The 20,314-nt window shown below is 48.2% G+C and overlaps 1 protein-coding gene across 2 annotated transcripts in view; it reads right to left on the reverse strand.

The window, feature by feature from the left end:
• Positions 1 to 8,138: 8,138 nt before the first annotated feature.
• The window catches only part of KYAT1 (kynurenine aminotransferase 1), a 74,492-nt gene continuing 62,316 nt past the window's right edge, over positions 8,139 to 20,314 (reverse strand). The window contains exons 15-16 of one of the 2 annotated variants that reach the window (XR_012725316.1): positions 8,832 to 9,004; positions 8,139 to 8,546 (exon numbers count right to left, since the gene is read on the reverse strand). The gene's annotated coding sequence lies outside the window, so the exon portion shown is untranslated. Of the gene's footprint in view, positions 8,547 to 8,606; positions 9,005 to 20,314 lie in introns of those variants that run through there. The other variant, XM_075324319.1, reaches the window with a different exon arrangement.

A 20,314-nucleotide genomic window follows, 5' to 3' on the forward strand; every position in this document is an offset into this window, starting at 1 on the left:
AGTGCCCGCTCATCACTAGTTACCAGTTCCGAACACACGAGCATGGTAGTGCCCGCTCATCACTAGTTACCAGTACCGAGCACCCGAGCATGGTAGTGCCCACTCATCACTAGTTACCAGTACCGAGCACCCGAGCATGGTAGTGCCCACTCATCACTACCGTAGTTACCAGTACCGAGCACCCGAGCATGGTAGTGCCCGTTCATCACTAGTTACCAGTTCCGAGCACCCGAGCATGGTAGTGCCCGCTCATCACTAGTTACCAGTACTGAGCACCCGAGCATGGTAGTGCCCGCTCATCACTAGTTACCAGTACAGAGCACCCGAGCATGGTAGTGCCCACTCATCACTAGTTACCAGTACCGAGCACCCGAGCATGGTAGTGCCCACTCATCACTAGTTACCAGTACCGAGCACCCGAGCATGGTAGTGCCCACTCATCACTAGTTACCAGTACAGAGCACCCGAGCATGGTAGTGCCCACTCATCACTAGTTACCAGTACAGAGCACCCGAGCATGGTAGTGCCCACTCATCACTAGTTACCAGTACAGAGCACCCGAGCATGGTAGTGCCCACTCATCACTAGTTACCAGTACCGAGCACCCGAGCATGGGAGTGCCCGTTCATCACTAGTTACCAGTTCCGAGCACCCGAGCATGGTAGTGCCCGCTCATCACTAGTTACCAGTACTGAGCACCCGAGCATGGTAGTGCCCGCTCATCACTAGTTACCAGTACAGAGCACCCGAGCATGGTAGTGCCCACTCATCACTAGTTACCAGTACCGAGCACCCGAGCATGGTAGTGCCCGCTCATCACTAGTTACCAGTACAGAGCACCCGAGCATGGTAGTGCCCACTCATCACTAGTTACCAGTACAGAGCACCCGAGCATGGTAGTGCCCACTCATCACTAGTTACCAGTACCGAGCACCCGAGCATGGTAGTGCCCGTTCATCACTAGTTACCAGTTCCGAGCACCCGAGCATGGTAGTGCTCCCTCATTACTAGTTACCAGTACTGAGCACCCGAGCATGGTAGTGCCCGCTCATCACTAGTTACCAGTACCGAGGACCCGAGCATGGTAGTGCCCACTCATCACTAGTTACCAGTACTGAGCACCCGAGCATGGTAGTGCCCGCTCATCACTAGTTACCAGTACAGAGCACCCGAGCATGGTAGTGCCCGCTCATCACTAGTTACCAGTACCGAGGACCCGAGCATGGTAGTGCCCACTCATCACTAGTTACCAGTACCGAGCACCCGAGCATGGTAGTGCCCGCTCATCACTAGTTACAAGTACCGAGCACCCGAGCATGGTAGTGCCCGCTCATCACTAGTTACAAGTACCGAGCACCCGAGCATGGTAGTGCCCGCTCATCACTAGTTACGAGTACAGCGCACCCGAGCATGGTAGTGCCCGCTCATCACTAGTTACCAGTACCGAGCACCCGAGCATGGTAGTGCCCGCTCATCACTAGTTACCAGTACCGAGGACCCGAGCATGGTAGTGCCCGCTCATCACTAGTTACCAGTACTGAGCACCTGAGCATGGTAGTGCCCACTCATCACTAGTTACGAGTACCGAGCACCCGAGCATGGTAGTGCCCGCTCATCACTAGTTACCAGTACCGAGGACCCGAGCATGGTAGTGCCCGCTCATCACTAGTTACCAGTACTGAGCACCTGAGCATGGTAGTGCCCACTCATCACTAGTTACGAGTACAGAACACCCGAGCATGGTAGTGCCCCCTCATCACTAGTTACCAGTACTGAGCACCCGAGCATGGTAGTGCCCGCTCATCACTAGTTACCAGTACAGAGCACCTGAGCATGGTAGTGCCCCCTCATCACTAGTTACCAGTACAGAGCACCTGAGCATGGTAGTGCCCGCTCATCACTAGTTACCAGTACCGAGCACCTGAGCATGGTAGTGCCCGCTCATCACTAGTTACGAGTACTGAGCACCCGAGCATGGTAGCTCATCACTATTAGGCATCTCAACTAATAAAAGTTTTGTGGGGTGTGAGTGTGGGGGGATTACTTTGTTGTTTTGTTATTTGTGTAATATTTGGTAAATGTTTAATAAACAAAAATACATTTTAATTTTGTGGGAATTTGTTGTGTTCGTCTTTCTGGAGATCATTGCATGTGGTGAACACAAGGTGGACATTGTTCTCACGCCCCCTTCCTGGAAGAATCATTCCGGAAGTGCTGCTTTCTTGGAAGTTTTGGGAGGATTTAATGGCACCCAAGAGCTTTGCTAACTTATTAAGGAGTCTGTGAGTCTTTGAAAGATTCCTGGAGAGTTGTCAAGTATGAAATATCCATATGGTAGAGGACGACCAACAGATCCCCCCCCCCCCAACTCCTCCATACACTGGAGCGCTCGGCTCCTATGTTCTCTAGGAGATAACTGCTGCCAGACTCCTCCGGTGGTGGCTCATCTTCCGAAAAACAGAAGTGTCAGCTGTGGAATATCCAACGTTCTGGATCCTTCTGTCCCTCAACATCATCGGTCAGGGGAGAGTCGGTAGACCACCGTATACCATGGCCGTGTCTGACCATTCAGGGACATGGTCTGATCATACCACATCTCCTGGACAGGCAGGGGAGAACACACAAGAGTATACAGACAATACAGCACAAAATCGCAAATAATGCTTTCTGTGAGGTAAAACATTTTTTAACCACAGGCAGGGAAATGTTTTACCTCACAAAAAGAATCAGCTGTGATCCTGTGCTGTAATGTCTGTATACAGATAGAAATTTTTTTACTTAATGGGGTTTTTCCACGAACAATATTCACTTTAATCAATAGATCTTGGAATAATAATTACTTCCACAATTGGATGTGATTTAAAAAAAATGTTCCTGTGTAATGGCCGTGTCTGACCGTACAGGAACATGGTCCGCTCATACCACATCTCCTGGACAGGGAAGGATGCATAAGAATATACAGACATTATAGCACAGAATCGCAAAGCATGCTTTCTGTGAAGTAAAACATTTTTAAACACAGGCAGGAAAATGTTTTACCTCACAAAAAGAATCAGCTGTAATCCTGTGCTGTAATGTCCGTATACAGGTAGAGTATTTTTTAAAAGTTCACATTAATCAAGAGATCTTGGAATAATAATAATTTCCACAATTGGATGTGTTTATATAAAATGTTCCTGTGCTGAGATAATCTTATATATGTGTCCTGCTATGTGCTGTGTAATGGCTGTGTCTGATTGTATAGGGACATGGTCTGATCATACCACATCTCCTGAGCAGGGGAGAAAGTAAATGGACGTATACAGACATTACAGCACAGAATCTCAAAGAATGCTTTCTGTGAAGTAAAACATTTTTAAACACAGGCTGGGAAATGTTTTACCTCACAAAAATAATCAGCTGTGATCCTGTGCCGTAATGTCTGTATACAGGATACAGGTAGAGTATTTTTTTCAAAGTTCACATTAATCAATAGATATTGGAATAATAATAAGTTCCACAATTGGATGTGTTTATATAAAATGTTCCTGTGCTGAGATAATCTTATATATGTGTCCCTGCTGTGTACTGTGTAATGGCTGTGTCTGACCGTACAGGGACATGGTCTGACCATACCACATCACCACATGTTGCCAATGTATGTAAAGCGCTGTGGAATTAATAGCGCTATATAAATGAATAAAATTATTAATTATCACCTGGGCCGGGAAGGACACAAACGAGTATACAGACATTACATCACAGAATCACAAATAATGCTTTCTGTGAGGTAAAACATTTCCCTGCCTGTATTACCTCAAAGAAAGCACAACATCACAAATAAGTCATTCTTTGAGGTAAAACAATTTTTTAAAAACAGGCAGGGAAATGTTTTACCTCACAGAATAATTTGTGATCCCATGCTGTGCTTTCTTTGAGGTAATACAGACAGGGAAATGTTTTACCTCACAGAATAATTTGTGATCCCATGCTGTGCTTTCTTTGAGGTAATACAGGCAGGGAAATGTTTTACCTCACAGAATAATTTGTGATCCCATGCTGTGCTTTCTTTGAGGTAATACAGGCAGGGAAATGTTTTACCTCACAGAATAATTTGTGATCCCATGCTGTGCTTTCTTTGAGGTAATACAGGCAGGGAAATGTTTTACCTCACAGAATAATTTGTGATCCCATGCTGTGCTTTCTTTGAGGTAATACAGGCAGGGAAATGTTTTACCTCACAGAATAATTTGTGATCCTATGCTGTGCTTTCTTTGAGGTAATACAGGCAGGGAAATGTTGTACCTCATAAAAAGAATAGGCTATGATCCTGTGCGGTGTACCCTTTTGCTTCCTCCCCTACCCAGGAGATGTGGTATGATGAGACTATGTCCCTGTACGGTCAGACACGGCCATTACACAGTACACAGCAGGGACACATATGTGAGATTATCTCAGCACAGGAACATTTTTTTTAAACACATCCAATTGTGGAAATGATTATTATTCCAAGATCTATTGATTAACAGGATTGTGGGAAAATCCCTTCAAATTATTTAGCAAATTTGCTATTACGAGGCTTTGTAAGTGGTCGCCTAGCAACTCCAAAATGGCTACCATGGACAGGCTTGGCACAAGTCACCACTTTTGTCCTTGATTTCACCCCTTAACCCATGGACTTACACAGAGGTCTTGAGTTGGGACAATGGGATCAGCTAATGGCCGATGGAGCAGGCTGGCAGAAATGGTTAGATAGCCAGGTCAGAACCAAGAGGACAGTCAATGTATAAAATCAGAAGGGCTTTGCATGCAAATTAGCCAGGTGGCGGATGCGACTCGGCCGGTCCCGTTTGCTGTGGTTATGACTGGGGCCCGGTGAAGAGGGGGGCCCAGGTTTAATAAAGCTAAGTAATTATCCCAGGCCCAGACGGGCCCCCCTCTACGCCGGGCCCCATACACCAGTCATTGTTGTCATGCCCTGGATCCGCGGTCGTGACCCTTACAACCGTGGGTGAAGCAGTAGAGTAAATGAAGGCTCTCATCACAGAAGGCCCCGGCGGCAGGACCCCCCGCCATTAACTCTAGGCCTCCGATGTAGACAACCCCTTTAATAGCCATACCCACAATCAGTAAATGATGTGACCCCTCCATGTTACCTGGCCCCATCGTGCACCTTTTACCGTCAGCTGGCTCTAATTGGAAGCGAATTACACATATTTCCCTACTGGCTCATCTTCCTGCGGGGGTCTGTCAGATAGGGGGCCCCGCTAGGAAAATAATGATGTCATTTACCATTGAACTGTGAATGGACGTCTTATCCAAATAGTGAAATAGTCAGAAACGGAGGAAATAAGAATTATAGTGACAGAGCCAATACACTTTAATAATGGTCTAGTGCCCTTTACCCTCTTATGTAATAAAGAAATATGAAATAACATACTGGAATAACATGGACCAAGCTGTCAGCGCTTACCGTTTTGTGTTTACAGCCCCTATGCAGGCCCATGTGTCTCCATGCTTAAAGATTACAATCCCGGGTTCTGGACTCTGCAGAGCCCCTTCAGAATGGAGTAGAGGTGCGAATGCTCTATACTTGCTCCATTCATTGTCTATGGGACTGCTGGGGGAAAAAAAAACGACAGTCCAATAGATAATGAATGCAGCAGAGCCCCTTCAGAATGGAGTAGAGGTGCGAATGCTCTATACTTGCTCCATTCATTGTCTATGGGACTGTTGGGGAAAAAAACCCAACAGTCCAATAGATAATGAATGCAGCAGAGCTCAAGCATTCGCACCTCTACTCTATTCAAGGAGTGGGATAGCTCTTATTATTAGAGAAATATGCTTTTTTTTTCTCCACTTATGGGCCAATGCATCTCTTTCCCATGGCTCCTGAAAAACTGGGACCAACTAGCCCTCAAACTTCCCAAAAGGATCAGGTCATAGCTGACCATTTATATCTATGGAGAAGGCGGAGAAGGAGGGAAGAGGAGAGTGAAAGAAAGAGGCAGATAGATTGTGTTGCTGCTTTCTAGTAAGAGTTTATCTCACTCCATGTCATGGGTGTTCCCCGCTCTGGGGAAACCTCAGGCAAGTCAGGGACCAGAAGGTCACAACGCCTTATTGGTATTTGAATGTATCTACTTTCTTTTAGTACTGCAGGGGTTAAGAACTCTTTCCTATCTGGCTGTTCTTTGTAGCCTTAATCTCAGGTGCAGCTCTTTTGTGACCACTCCCCTTCGCTATAAAATGTCACTTGTTTTGAATCTTACTCTTAAGCTGTTCATTTTAGAAGGAGCCGGTCTCTGGAAGAAGCTGAGCAGTCATGAGTATTGCAGCAGTGGTGTTTTTCTGCATTGAAGAAATTTGGAGTGTTTTCCTTACTTGGTGTTGTATTATTGGAGGGATGAGACTAGTGCTGTCACCAGCCTTCTCACTAGCCAGGGTGAGTTTAGGGCAAGCAAAGTCCTAGGTACATGATGGCGATGGGGGGAAAAGACCCGTATGTTGACGGTAGTGAGCTGCATAAGGTGTCCCCTCTCCCTTCTCCCTATTGGCTGGGCCTTCTTTCTATACCATCCCCATTGTCACCTTTGTGTTGTGCTGCATGCTGAGCGTCGGTACACTCTGGCATGACACCCCAGAGCTGGATTCACGTCTACACTGCTGAGTACTGCTGTATAACGTCCTCCACGCTGCTGCTTCTGATCATATTCTAGACAAAGGCAGTAGATCAGGGTTTCCTATTATCTGTGTGTGCTGTGTGTGGGAGACATTGAGACATTAGAGTATATACCTACTAGCTCAGAGACAACTGAAAAGTAGAAAAAGAGCCTGCAGAGGGGAAAACTGGTGAAAAGTAACAGGTACAAGTCTTCTAGTGCCCAGAAATGGTACAATTCCTCATGTACACAGTACATATAATTAAGTGTTTGTATATTTGGATATTGTACACTGTATATACTCTTATATACAGTATAACTAAATATACAACGCTTAATTATAAGTACTGTGGAATTGTACAGTTTTATAAATATATATATACAAATATAAATATATAATAATTATATAAATATATAATAACTATATAATTAAATATAAATAAATATATAATATATACATATATATATATATACAATATATATATACATATATATATATATATATATAAAACATATATATAAATATAATATATATATATAAAATATGTAATAACTATATGATAAATATGAATAAATATATGTTTAAATATATATATATATATATATATATATATATATATATATATATATATATATATATATATATATATATATATATATATATTAGTCCAGACCAAAAGTTTGGACACACCTTCTCATCTCTAGAACAACTGTTAAGAGGAGACTTTGTGCAGCAGCCTTCATGGTAAAATAGCTGCTAGGAAACCACTGCTAAGGGCAGGCAACAAGCAGAAGAGACTTGTTTGGGCTAAAGAACACAAGGAATGGACATTAGTCCAGTGGACATCTGTGCTTTGGTCTGATGAGTCCAAATTTGAGATCTTTGGATCCAATCGCCGTGTCTTTGTAGAAAAGGTGAACGGATGGACTCTACATGGCTGGTTCCCACCGTGAAGCATGGTGGAAGAGGTGTGATGGTGTGGGGGGGCTTTGCTGGTGACACTGTTGGGGATTTATTCAAAATTGAAGGCATACAGAACCAGCTTGGCTACCACAGCATCTTGCAGCGGCGTGCTATTCCATCCAGTTTGCGTTTAGTTGGACCATCATTTATTTTTCAACAGGACAATGACCCCAAACACACCTCCAGGCTGTGTAAGGGCTATTTGACTAAGAAGGAGAGTGATGGGATGCTACGCCAGATGACCTGGCCTCCACAGTCACCAGACCTGAACCCAATCAAGATGGTTTGGGGTGAGCTGGACCGCAGAGTGAAGGCAAAAGGGACAACAAGTGCTAAGCATCTCTGGGAACTCCTTCAAGACTGTTGGAAAACCATTTCCGGTGACTACCTCTTGAAGCTCATCAAGAGAATGCCAAGAGTGTGCAAAGCAGTAATCAAAGCAAAAGGTGGCTACTTTGAAGAACCTAGAATATAAGACATATTTTCAGATGTTTCACACTTTTTTGTTAAGCATTTCATTCCACATGTGTTAATTCATAGTTTTGATGCCTTTAATGTGAATCTACCATTTGTAACGTCCGGGTGGTGGAACCTCTGGACCGTACACCGGTTTCCCTTGAGGAGGCAGCCAGGCAGGTCACCCCGCCAGAGGGTCTGGGTGCACGGCAGCCGAAGCACTAATGGTAGCCGGACAGTCTGTAGGGGAGCAGGAAAGGTGGACGGAGTTCTGGACGGTGGTCCGGGTGACGAGGCTCAGAGTCCGAGGCCAGGTGGTAAGGTCAGGCGGGATCCGGGACTTGCTGAGCGATGGAACGGGTCACCAAGCGGAGCCAGGGACTGGAGACTGGCGGAGCTGCAGAGATGGTGGAACATCCGCCGAAGTCACCGTCAGGGTACGGGAATGAGCGTGGTTCGGAGCGGCTGGCGTGGCAGGACAGGCTCTACGAGACAGGACAGGGTTAATGCAGGCAAGGTACAAGGCAAAGCAATACGGGGACCTGAACACTAGCTTACTAAACACGTAGAACAGGCCCCGTCCACCAGGAAAGAGAACCCTTATATACCCTGTACCTTTCTATGCAATATCCTGTTTCTGGGTGCTGGCCCTTTAAGAAAGGGTCAATGACCGCGCGCGCGCCCTAATGCGCATGCGCGAGGCCCGTGTGCCAGAAGTCAGTCCAGGAAGCGGTGAGGAGGAGGCAGGAGCGCCCGGCTGGGAGTCCCACCTCGCAGAGGAGCGCCGGGAGCGGGGAGCAGGACGCGTGGAGGCTGCAGGCGGGGACGAGGAGGACGGGACCGGAGTGGTGAGCAGGGGACGCCGCCGGGGAGCGGGAAGCGGGCCACGGGGACCGGAGAACGGGACAAGGGGACCGGGAAGCGTGACACCATTTTCAGAGTCCTGAAAATAAAGAAAACTATGAATGAGAAGGTGTGTCCAAACTTTTGGTCTGTACTGTATATATATATATATATATATATATATATATATATATATATAAAAAATATATAATAACAAGTATATATACACAGATATATAATGCTTAATTATAAGTACTGAGGAATTGTACAGTTTCTGGGCACTAGAAGACTTGTACCTGTTACTTTTCACCAGTTTTCCCCTCTATAGGCTCTTTTTCTAATTTCCAGTTGTCTCTGAGCTAGTAGGTATAAGGGTGCTTTACACGCTGTGACATCGCTAGCGATTGCTAGTGATGTCGTGCGCGATAGCACTTGCCCCCGTTGTTGGTGCGATATGTGGTGATCGCTGCCGTAGCGAACATTATCGCTACGGCAGCGTCACACGCACTTACCTGTGCATCGACGTCGCTGTGACCGCTGAACAATCCCTCCTTCAAGGGGGAGGTGCGTTCGGCGTCACAGCAGCGTCATACGGCAACTGTCCAATAGCAGAGGAGGGGTTGAGATGAGCGGCCGGAACATGCCGCCCACCTCCTTCCTTCCTCATTGCCGGTGGACGCAGGTAAGGAGATGTTCATCGTTCCTGCGGTGTCACACATAGCGATGTGTGGTGCCGCAGGAACGACAAACAACCAGCGCCATGCACCACCAATGACATTTTGAAAAGGAGCAACATGTCAACGATCGCAAAAACGGCAAAAATCGTTGATCGTTGACACGATGAGTCAACAAGCGGCGTGTCAACGATCAACGATTTGTGCCGTTTTTGCGATCGTTGATCGTCGCTCCTTGGTGTCACACACAACGATATCGCTAACGGCGCCAGATGTGCGTCACAAACACCGTGACCCCGACGATATATCGTTAGCGATGTTGCAGCTTGTAAAGGACCCTATAGACTCTAATGTCTCCTATACACAGCACACACAGATATTAGGAAAGGGGGCACCATAGGGCAAATTTCGACATAAAGCCGGTCCTGGTTCCTCCTAACTATACCCATGTATAGTTACTATACTTACAGTTACTATTAAAGCATTTGCCTCATCTGCTACGTGTGGAGAGATGTTTTTCGGATCTTTAAATTTCCGCTCCGTTGTTTTCCAGTGCCCCCCCGCCTTGATTATCATGGAAAATGGTGGAAAAAAAGGTAAACCTCCCCCCCTTAATTTGATATAATTGGTCTCGGGGTGAGATCAGCCTCCCAGGAATGGTCAATTTTTCTAAATGAAGTCATTCACAGCGATATAAATTTGCAACTTCAAGGGTCCACACCCACCATGAAGTTTCCTAAAAAGTTACTCTTTTTCTGGCAAAACACTACTTTGCACGAACATTTGGGGAACACTGCTTTGGTGGTTACATTAACCAAAATCGTATCGGTATTTACCAAATATGTGGCCATTTTTACAACGCGTTTTGGGACCATGAAATCTGAGGACGTCCCAAAATACGTTGAAAGACATATCTCATTCACGGGTAAGATATGGCACTGTCACAATAACTATGAGATAGCGGGGAACCGGGGCTCCTAAGCTGTCTCTCAAGCTAAGGGGGCCCTATGCTATTCCTAATCTTAGGGATACTCTTGAAGGTGGAGAGGCCCGAGTCTCCTTACTGGCCCTGCTCCTGACCAGTCCTGATCTGATTCACCCTCCCCCCGGGAAGGGATGGGACAGGAGTGTGATGAAACCCACAGACAAGGAAAAACCAAAACTTTGTCACACACAGGTAAAGCCAATAAGAGATTCAGGAGGAAAAATGAGGAGGAAGAACAAAACAACAGGGGTAAACTTTCACAACCGCTCCAAGCAATGAGCACAACTTTCAACAGAGAATCTGGGACACCACACCTAACAGACCAACAAAGAACAAACTATAGCTGGCATGGGAGGAAGGATTCAACCAGCATAAATAGGAGGGGAGCAAAGGAGCAAGCAGACCAGCAGAGATTGACTCTTGCAAGCCTGCCTCCTCCACCTCCAAAACCAGGCTTTGCTTCCTTCCCCTATGGCTACCTCCATCTGTTGTAATCTGTGACAAGTTACGAGGGTAACCTGAAAAGCACCTCTGATGTCATCACCCAGTTAATTTAAGCTTGGTTTAGGCAGCTATGTGTGGCCTGAGTATTCAGGGAGTAGAGCATCCTGCTACCATGTTCTTTTCCAGGAGTTTGCATCATCTTCCACTTCATATTGTTCCACCAGGTGTCTAATTATCTCCCCAACTACTGCTGACATCTGGTGTGTAACCCAAATTCTGGTAACAAGTCACCAGTTTTCCCATAAATTTCTGCTATTCCTTTGTGTAATCTCAGTTCTGCTAGCAAGATACCAGTTTGCCCATAAATTCCTGATATTCCTGTGTGTAACTTCACTTCTGCAAGCAAGATACCAGTTTGTCTATACATCTCTGCTATTCCGGTGTGTTACCACACTTCTGCTAGCAAGTTAACAGTTTGCTTATACATCTCTGATATTCTGGTGTGTAACCACACTTCTGCAAGCAAGATACCAGTTTGCCCATAAATTTCTGCTATTCCTGTGTGTAACCACACTTCTGCAAGCAAGATACCAGTTTGTCTATACATCTCTGCTATTCCGGTGTGCTACCACACTTCTGCTAGCAAGTTAACAGTTTGCTTATACATCTCTGCTATTCCAGTGTTTAACCCCAGTTCTGCTAACAAGATACCAGTTTGCCCATATTTTTTTCTATTTCTGTGTGTAACTGCACTTCTGAAAGCAAGAAACTAGTTTGCCTATACATCTGTTATTCCGATGTGTAAAAGCAGGTGTACCAAGATACCTGTAAAGCCTGCCTAGACCCACAGACTCAGACGGGCTGTAATGGACAGGCTAGAGGATAGCCACTCACCAGGCAGGACCCCCAGAACCCTGAAACCCTTTAACCCCTATACAGGGATTTGGAATTACATAGGGCCCAAGGTGATCACTACCTGTGGAAGGCTGCAGTTCGATGATAGTAGTAGTCAGGCAGGGTCAAACCAGGAATTGCAGAACAGGGAAAGAATCGGCAGGCAAGGACGTAATGAGAAACAAGCAGAGGACAAAACCAGATCGGGCAGCGAGTTACATAAACAGCAGGCAGGAGGGTAGTCAGGACATAAGCGGTAATCAGCACACGAAATCACAGGATGAAGCAGGAGCCATAATTCTCAGAACTATCTCTGGCAGAGGTCAGCAGACAGGAGTGGAATTAAAAAGGGTGTGGTGTAATCCCATAGGCTGTAGCTGAATGATGGTACCTCAGCTGGGAGACACCCGCCACCTACAGAGAGCCAGTGGCACTGCAGATCCCCAGGAAACCCAGCACAGTGGATGAGTGGAGCCTGCGCCCACCGGTGCCGCTGGCATCGACTCCTCTCTCACCACCAGCACTATCAATGGCAGGAACACGGCGTCGCCTGGCGATCGGAGTAGGAGTCGATGGAGCGGACTCTGGTGGTGACGTAACTATACCAGTTTGCCCATAAATCTCTACTATTCCAGTGTGTAACTGCACTTCTGCTAGCAAGATATCAGATTGCCTATATATCTCTGCTATTCCAGTGTATAACCACAGTTCTGCTAACAAGATACGAGTTTGCCCATAAATTTCTGATAGTCCAGTGCGTAACTGCACTTTGCTAGCAAGGTACCAGTTTGCCTTTACATCTTTAATATTCTGGTGTGTAACTCTAATTCTGCTAGCAAGATAACAAATTTCCATAAATTTTTGGTATTCCTGTGTGTAACTGTACTTCTGTTAGAAAGATACCAGTTTGCTTATACATCTCTGTTATTCTGGTGTGTAACCACAGTTCTGCTAGCAAGATACCAGTTTGCCTATACATCTCTGATATTCTGGTGTGTAACCACAGTTCTGCTAGCAAGTTACCAGTTTGCCTATACATCTCTGATATTCTGGTGTGTAACCACAGTTCTGCTAGCAAGATACCAGTTTGCTTATACATCTCTGCTATTCCAGTGTTTAACCCCAGTTCTACCAGCAAGATACCACTATGCCTATACATCTCTGCAATACCTGTGGGTAACCACTCTTCTGCCAGCAAGTTTCCAGTTTGCTTTTACATCTTTGCAATTCCTGTAAGTAAATACACTCCTGTAGCAAGATACCGGTTGCCTATACATCTCTGCTGTTTCGGCACTATCCGACTGCCTGGCTCTTCTGCATCTAGTGCTTCCAGCTCCGCTTGCCCATCTACCATTCTGCTTACCTTGCTGTAACTAGTCCACATGCAAATCCTTTATAATACCATCATGTATGTAAGGTTTTACTTAATATTTTGGGAAAAGGTATGGATTAAACATCTCCCTGGTGCTCTTCGCTTTCATCCAAATGTGTTCGATTCCACATGTTGTTTTGCAACTAAAATAGCCAGTTCTTTGCAGATGGTCCACATAAAAAGCCTCCTGCCCACGCTTTGTTTGTTTCAGTTCTTGCCTCATCTCTTTTTAAAACCCTTCCATCACGCAAACCCTTCCAGATGTCTTGGCTGATTCCTGCGAGAGGCGGTGGATGTGACAGCATTCTTTCGACAATCAAAACAACCCAAACGAAGAAAGTAATTTGAGGTCACTGGAATAAATTATTACCGTCGGGGACATTAGAAGGTGTCGGATGTAAGTACCTGCAACAGATGGATGGATACCACGTGGTACTGTACCACGTGAATACGCACAGAAAGGGTTACATGCAGGGCAGCTCCCATTTTAAGTAGTTGACACTTTCCTGGAAGACAGGAATCTCGACAGTTTTAATACACTGGGTTTGGGATAATTTGCTCCATTCTCCACCCAGGCCCCGACACAATCTGCTCAAAATATCAGTATTCGGATGAGACTGGAATCTTAACGGGTTTCCGAGACTTTAACGATGACTACTCATCTTTAGAACAGGTCAGGAATGTTTGATCTGTAGAAGACGCAACTTCCAGAATCCCCACAATATTTAAATTAACGACCAAGGTCTCAACCCATGTCAGGTCTCCTGTCCTGGGGAGACTTGTGACAGGTTTGGGATCTGAGTCTCACATTGCCTTGTGAGACTCCGGATATTGCTTTCTTTTAGTGCAGCAAGGGGTAAGGACTCTTTCCTTCCTGGGAGTTTCTTGTTAGTTTGTCTCAGGTGCAACTGGTTTGTTAACATTCCCTTTAAATAGTCACATGTCCCATCATCTGATGCCGGTTATAGAATTACATCCCATTCTGAGCTGATCACTGTTGAAGGAGGAAGTCTGTGAAGCTCTTGGAGCTGTGCCGCTTGCAGCCCTGGTGTTAGTCTGCAGCAGTGAAGTTGCTGATCCCTAGTCTCTTGCAGCCCTGGTGTTTGGGTGCAGAAATGAAGTTGCTGATCTCTAGTCTCCTGCAGCCATGTTGTTAGTCTGTAGTAGTGAAGTTGCTGATCTCTAGTCTCCTGCAGCCCTGGTGTTAGTCTGCATCAGTGAAGTTGCTGATCTCTAGTCTCCTGTAGCCCTGGTGTTTGGCTGCAGCAGTGAAGTTGTTGATCCCTAGTCTCCTGCAGCCCTGGTGTTAGTCTGCAGCAGTGAAGTTGCTGATGCCTAATCTCTTGCTGCCCTGGTGTTTGGCTGCAGCAGTGAAGTTGCTGATCCCTAGTCTCCTGCAGGACTGGTGTTTGGCTGCAGCAATGAAGTTGCTGATCTTTAGTCTCCTGCAGCCATGTTGTTAGTCTGCAGTAGTGAAGTTGCTGGTCTTCAGTCTCCTGCAGCCCTGATGTTTGGCTGCAGCAGTTAAGTTGCTGATCTTCAGTCTCCTGCAGCCCTGATGTTTGGCTGCAGCAGTGAAGTTGCTGATCTTCAGTCTCCTGCAGCCCTGGTGTTAGGCTGCAGCAGTGAAGTGAAGTTGCTAATCTCTAATCTCCTGCAGCCCTGGTGTTAGGCTGCAGCAGTGAAGTTGCCGATCCCTATTCTCCTGTAGCCCTGGTGTTAGTCTGCAGTAGTGAAGTTCCTGATCCCTCTTCTCCTGCAGCCCTGGTGTTAGTCTGTAGTAATGAAGTTGCTGATCTCTAGTCTCCTGCAGCCCTGGTGTTAGTCTGCAATAATGAAGGTGCTAATCTCTAATCTCCTGCAGCCCTGGTGTTAGTCTGCAGCAGTGAAGTTGCTGATCCCTAGTCTCCTGCAGCCCTGGTGTTAGTCTGCAGCAATGAAGTTGCTGATCCCTAGTCTCTTGCAGCCCTGGTCTTTGGGTGCAGCAATGAAGTTGCTGATCCCTAGTCTCCTGCAGCCCTGGTGTTTGGCTGCAGCAGTGAAGTTGCTGATCCCTAGTCTCCTGCAGCCCTGGTGTCTGCAGTAGTGAAGTTGCTGATCCCTAGTCTCCTGCAGCCCTGGTCTTAGTCTGTAGTAGTGAAGTTGCTGATCTCTAGTCTCCTGCAGGCCTGGTTTTAGTCTGCAGTAATGAAGGTGCTAATCTCTAATCTCCTGCAGCCCTGGTGTTAGGCTGCAGCAGTGTAGTTGCCGATCCCTAGTCTCCTGCAGCCCTGGTGTTAGGCTGCAGCAGTGAAGTTGCCGATCCCTAGTCTCCTGTAGCTCTGGTGTTAGGCTGCAGCAGTAAAGTTGCTGATCTCCAGTCTTCTGCAGTCCTGGTTTAAGGCTGCAGTAGTAAAGTTGCTGATTGCTGGTCTCTAGCCTCCTGCAGCCCTGATGTTAGGCTGCAGCTGTTGGTGCACATCCTTTTGTCTACGTCTCCTTGTTTGTCTCCCTTACCCTGTGTTTTATTACAGAAGTTTTGATGTCTAGTGCACTCACCAGCCTTGGCACCATACAGGGTGAGTGGAGGGACAGTTAGGGACTAGGTATGCAACGAGGCGAAGAACTCGCATAGGGACGCTAGGGGAGCTCAGAGTTCAGACACAGGTTAGTGTCAGTCTCCTTTTCTATCCGCAGTGTTGGGCCATTTATTCCCTTGCCCGTGACCACCCATTAAAAACCTTCACTAGGGTCTTGATAAAAGAGTTTAACTGGTTAAAAATTAGCTTGTGGTTGTTTGCAGTGGTCAAATCAGATGAGAAGCCATTGCATAAGGCTGGAATATCCAAGGACTACGAGGGGACCCAGCAGGGTGTTACAAGGTGATCTAGCACTTCATCCTCAGTCTGCTACCTCCAAGTCCTTCTTTTCCTCAACACTTCAGTGACATTACCCTCTCGTGCCATATCGCCCAGCTCTGGTGACAGCATGCTGCCTGAGTATTCAGGTAGTTGCTTCAGTCCTGGACTCTTATGACAAACTCTGCTCTGCTGTACTACTGCCCAGCTCTGCCCTAGACTTGGTGACAAACCCATCTCTACTATATAAACAACACTCCTAGCTCAGTCTTATACTGATTGACTAACCCAGCTCTGCTATATCTCTGGGAAACCTTGCCTTACCTCTTTGCCAGCTCAGCTCTGGACTCTGTGACAAACTCAGCTCTTCTCGATTGCTATATCGGTGGACCCCTTCTGCTTCTGTACATTGTATGGTACTCCGTCATTTAAAAAGAAGGCAAGAGGCGTTGAAGCAAATGTCTGCTGATAATGTTTAGGTATAGGACAATATCAATCACGTTATACCTCTGCTATGCAGCCAGGAGGATTCATTTCCTCTGTAACTGGGGCGAATATACTAGCCCAATTTACAGGGAAAATAAGCTGAAAATATAAATATTTCAATATTTGAATGCTGCTCCAATGGTCCCCTTTAATGACCTTACAGGGATCTCATAGTGGAAAATGACTAAAAATTAAATAAAAAATAACAGGTAATAAATAAATAAATCTAATATATAAAGCTGAGTGTGTGTGTATGTATGTATGTATATGTGTATGTGTCCACTAAAGGAATCCGCACTGTCACATTTACAATCACGAAATTTTGCACAGCCACCTCATTTGACTCAGGGAACGCCTTAAACTATGTTTTGAGGAGAAAATTTAACCCCTCGCTTTACAGTTATTCACCAAAAAACCTGCTTACATTAAAGTCAATGGATCTAGAAACGGATGTGTTATTATAGACTCCTGTTATGGACAGAGAAAGAGACACACAGAGAGACCCACACACACAGAAAGAGACATACAGAGACACACACACATAAAGAGACACACACACGTACAAAAAGAGACACATACACAGAAAGAGACACATACACAGAAAGACACAGACGAAAGAGAGAGTGGGAGAGTAGGAGAGACAGACAGATTTAGTTACTATCCCGTGCAATGCCGGGTAATACAGCTGATAAGTTACACACACAGAAAGAGACACACACACACAAAGAGACCTTATGTGTCAGTTAATATGATTTCGGTGGTGAGTGGGAGAGAGGGAGAGTAGGAGAGAGTGGGAGAGAGAGAGAGTAGGAGAGAGAGAGTAGGAGAGAGGGAGAGTAGGAGAGAGGGAGAGAGGAAGAGAGGGAGAGTGAGAGAGAGGGAGAGTGAGAGAGGGAGAGAGTGGGAGAGAGTGGGAGAGGGAGAGGGGGAGAGAGGGAGAGTAAAAGAGAGAGGGAGAGAGGGAGGGTGGGAGAGAGGGAGAGTGAGAGGGAGAGTGGGAGAGAGGGAGGGTGGGAGAGAGGGAGAGTGAGAGGGAGAGTGAGAGAGAGGGAGAGTGGGAGAGAGGGAGAGTGGGAGAGGAGAGTGGGAGAGGAGAGTGGGAGAGAGGGAGAGTGGGAGAGGAGAGTGGGAGAGGAGAGTGGGAGAGAGGGAGAGTGGGAGAGGAGAGTGGGAGAGGAGAGTGGGAGAGGAGAGTGGGAGAGGAGAGTGGGAGAGGAGAGTGGGAGAGAGGGAGAGTGGGAGAGGAGAGTGGGAGAGTGGGAGAGCGGGAGAGAGGGAGTGTGGGAGAGTAAAAGAGAGTGAGGGAGAGAGGGGGAGAGAGAGAGTAAAAGAGAGTGAGGGAGAGTGGGAGAGAGGGAGAGTGGGAGAGGGGGAGAGTAAAAGAGAGTGAGGGAGAGGGAGAGTGGGAGAGAGGGAGAGTGGGAGAGAGGGAAAGGAGAGTGGGAGAGAGGGAGAGTGGGAGAGGAGAGTGGGAGAGAGGGAGAGTGGGAGAGAGGGAGTGTGGGAGAGAGGGAGTGTGGGAGAGAGGGAGAGTAGGAGAGAGTGGGAGAGAGTGGGAGAGTGGGAGGGAGGGAGAGTGGGAGAGAGGTAGGGTGGGAGAGAGGGAGGGGTGGGAGAGAGGGAGGGTGGGAGAGAGGGAGAGTAGGAGAGAGTAGGAGAGAGTGGGAGAGAGGGAGGGAGGGAGAGTGGGAGGGTGGGAGAGAGGGAGGGTGGGGGAGAGGGAGAGTGAGAGAGTGGGAGAGTGGGAGTGAGAGAGGGAGAGTAAAAGAGAGTGAGGGAGAGTGGGAGAGTGGGAGAGAGGGGGAGGGGGGAGAGGGAGAGAGAGAGAGAGGGAGAGAGAGAGAGAGAGGGAGAGAGGGAGAGAGGGAGAGTGGGAGAGTGGGAGGGTGGGAGAGAGGGAGGGTGGGAGAGAGGGAGACTAGGAGAGAGTGGGAGAGAGGGAGGGAGGGAGAGAGGGAGGGAGAGTGGGAGAGAGGGAGTGTGGGAGAGAGGGAGGGTGGGAGAGAGGGAGAGTGGGAGAGAGGGAGAGTAAAAGAGAGTGAGGGAGAGTGGGAGAGAGGGAGAGTGGGAGAGAGGGAGAGTGGGAGGGTGGGAGACAGGGAGGGTGGGAGAGAGGGAGGGTGGGAGAGCTGGAGAGTGGGAGAGAGGGAGAGTAGGAGAGAGTGGGAGAGAGGGAGAGTGGGAGAGAGGGAGGGAGGGAGGGAGAGAGGGAGGGAGAGTAGGAGAGAGTGGGAGAGAGGGAGAGTGGGAGAGAGGGAGGGAGGGAGAGAGGGAGGGAGAGTGGGAGAGAGGCAGTGTGGGAGAGAGGGAGAGTGGGAGAGAGGGAGAGTGGGAGAGAGGGAGTGTGGGAGAGAGGGAGAGAGGGAGGGTGGGAGAGAGGGAGAGAGGGAGAGTGGGAGAGAGTGGGAGAGTGGGAGAGAGGGAGAGAGGGAGAGAGAGGGAGAGAAGGAGAGAGTGGGAGAGAGGGTGAGAGAGGGAGAGAAGGAGAGAGGGAGAGTAGGAGAGAGTGGGAGAGTGGGAGAGAGAGAGGGAGAGTGAGAGAGTAGGAGAGAGGGAGAGTGGGAGAGAGGAAGAGAGGGAGGGAGAGGGAGAGTGAGAGAGAGGGAGAGTGGGAGAGAGGGAGAGAGTGGGAGAGAGGGAGAGTAGGAGAGAGTGGGAGAGTGGGAGAGAGAGAGGGAGAGTGAGAGAGTAGGAGAGAGGGAGAGTGGGAGAGAGGAAGAGAGGGAGGGAGAGGGAGAGTGAGAGAGAGGGAGAGTGGGAGAGTGGGAGAGAGGGAGAGAGTGGGAGAGAGGGAGAGTAGGAGAGAGTGGGAGAGTGGGAGAGAGAGAGAGAGGAAGAGAGGGAGGGAGAGTGAGAGAGAGAGGGGGACTGGGAGAGAGGGAGAGTAAAGAGAGAGGGAGAGAGGGAGGGTGGGAGAGAGGGAGAGTGAGAGGGAGAGTGGGAGAGAGGGAGGGTGGGAGAGAGGGAGAGTGAGAGGGAGAGTGAGAGAGAGGGAGAGTGGGAGAGAGGGAGAGTGGGAGAGGAGAGTGGGAGAGGAGAGTGGGAGAGAGGGAGAGTGGGAGAGGAGAGTGGGAGAGGAGAGTGGGAGAGGAGAGTGGGAGAGAGGGAGAGTGGGAGAGGAGAGTGGGAGAGGAGAGTGGGAGAGGAGAGTGGGAGAGGAGAGTGGGAGAGGAGAGTGGGAGAGAGGGAGAGTGGGAGAGGAGAGTGGGAGAGTGGGAGAGCGGGAGAGAGGGAGTGTGGGAGAGTAAAAGAGAGTGAGGGAGAGAGGGGGAGAGAGAGAGTAAAAGAGAGTGAGGGAGAGTGGGAGAGAGGGAGAGTGGGAGAGGGGGAGAGTAAAGAGAGTGAGGGAGAGGGAGAGTGGGAGAGAGGGAGAGTGGGAGAGAGGGAAGGAGAGTGGGAGAGAGGGTGAGTGGGAGAGGGAGTGTGGGAGAGAGGGAGAGTGGGAGAGAGGGAGTGTGGGAGAGAGGGAGTGTGGGAGAGTGGGAGAGTAGGAGAGAGTGGGAGTGAGTGGGAGAGTGGGAGGGTGGGGGTGGGTGAGGGGTGGGTGGAGAGAGGGAGGGTGGGTGAGTGGGAGGGTGGGAGTGAGGGAGAGTAGGTGAGAGTAGGAGAGTGTGTGGGAGGAGGGAGGGAGGGAGGGAGAGTGGGAGGGTGGGAGAGAGGGAGGGTGGGGGAGAGGGAGAGTGAGAGAGTGGGAGAGTGGGAGTGAGAGAGGGAGAGT

This window comes from Anomaloglossus baeobatrachus, chromosome 9, assembly GCF_048569485.1.
Source record: "Anomaloglossus baeobatrachus isolate aAnoBae1 chromosome 9, aAnoBae1.hap1, whole genome shotgun sequence".
In the NCBI taxonomy this organism is placed as follows: Eukaryota; Metazoa; Chordata; class Amphibia; order Anura; family Aromobatidae; genus Anomaloglossus; species Anomaloglossus baeobatrachus.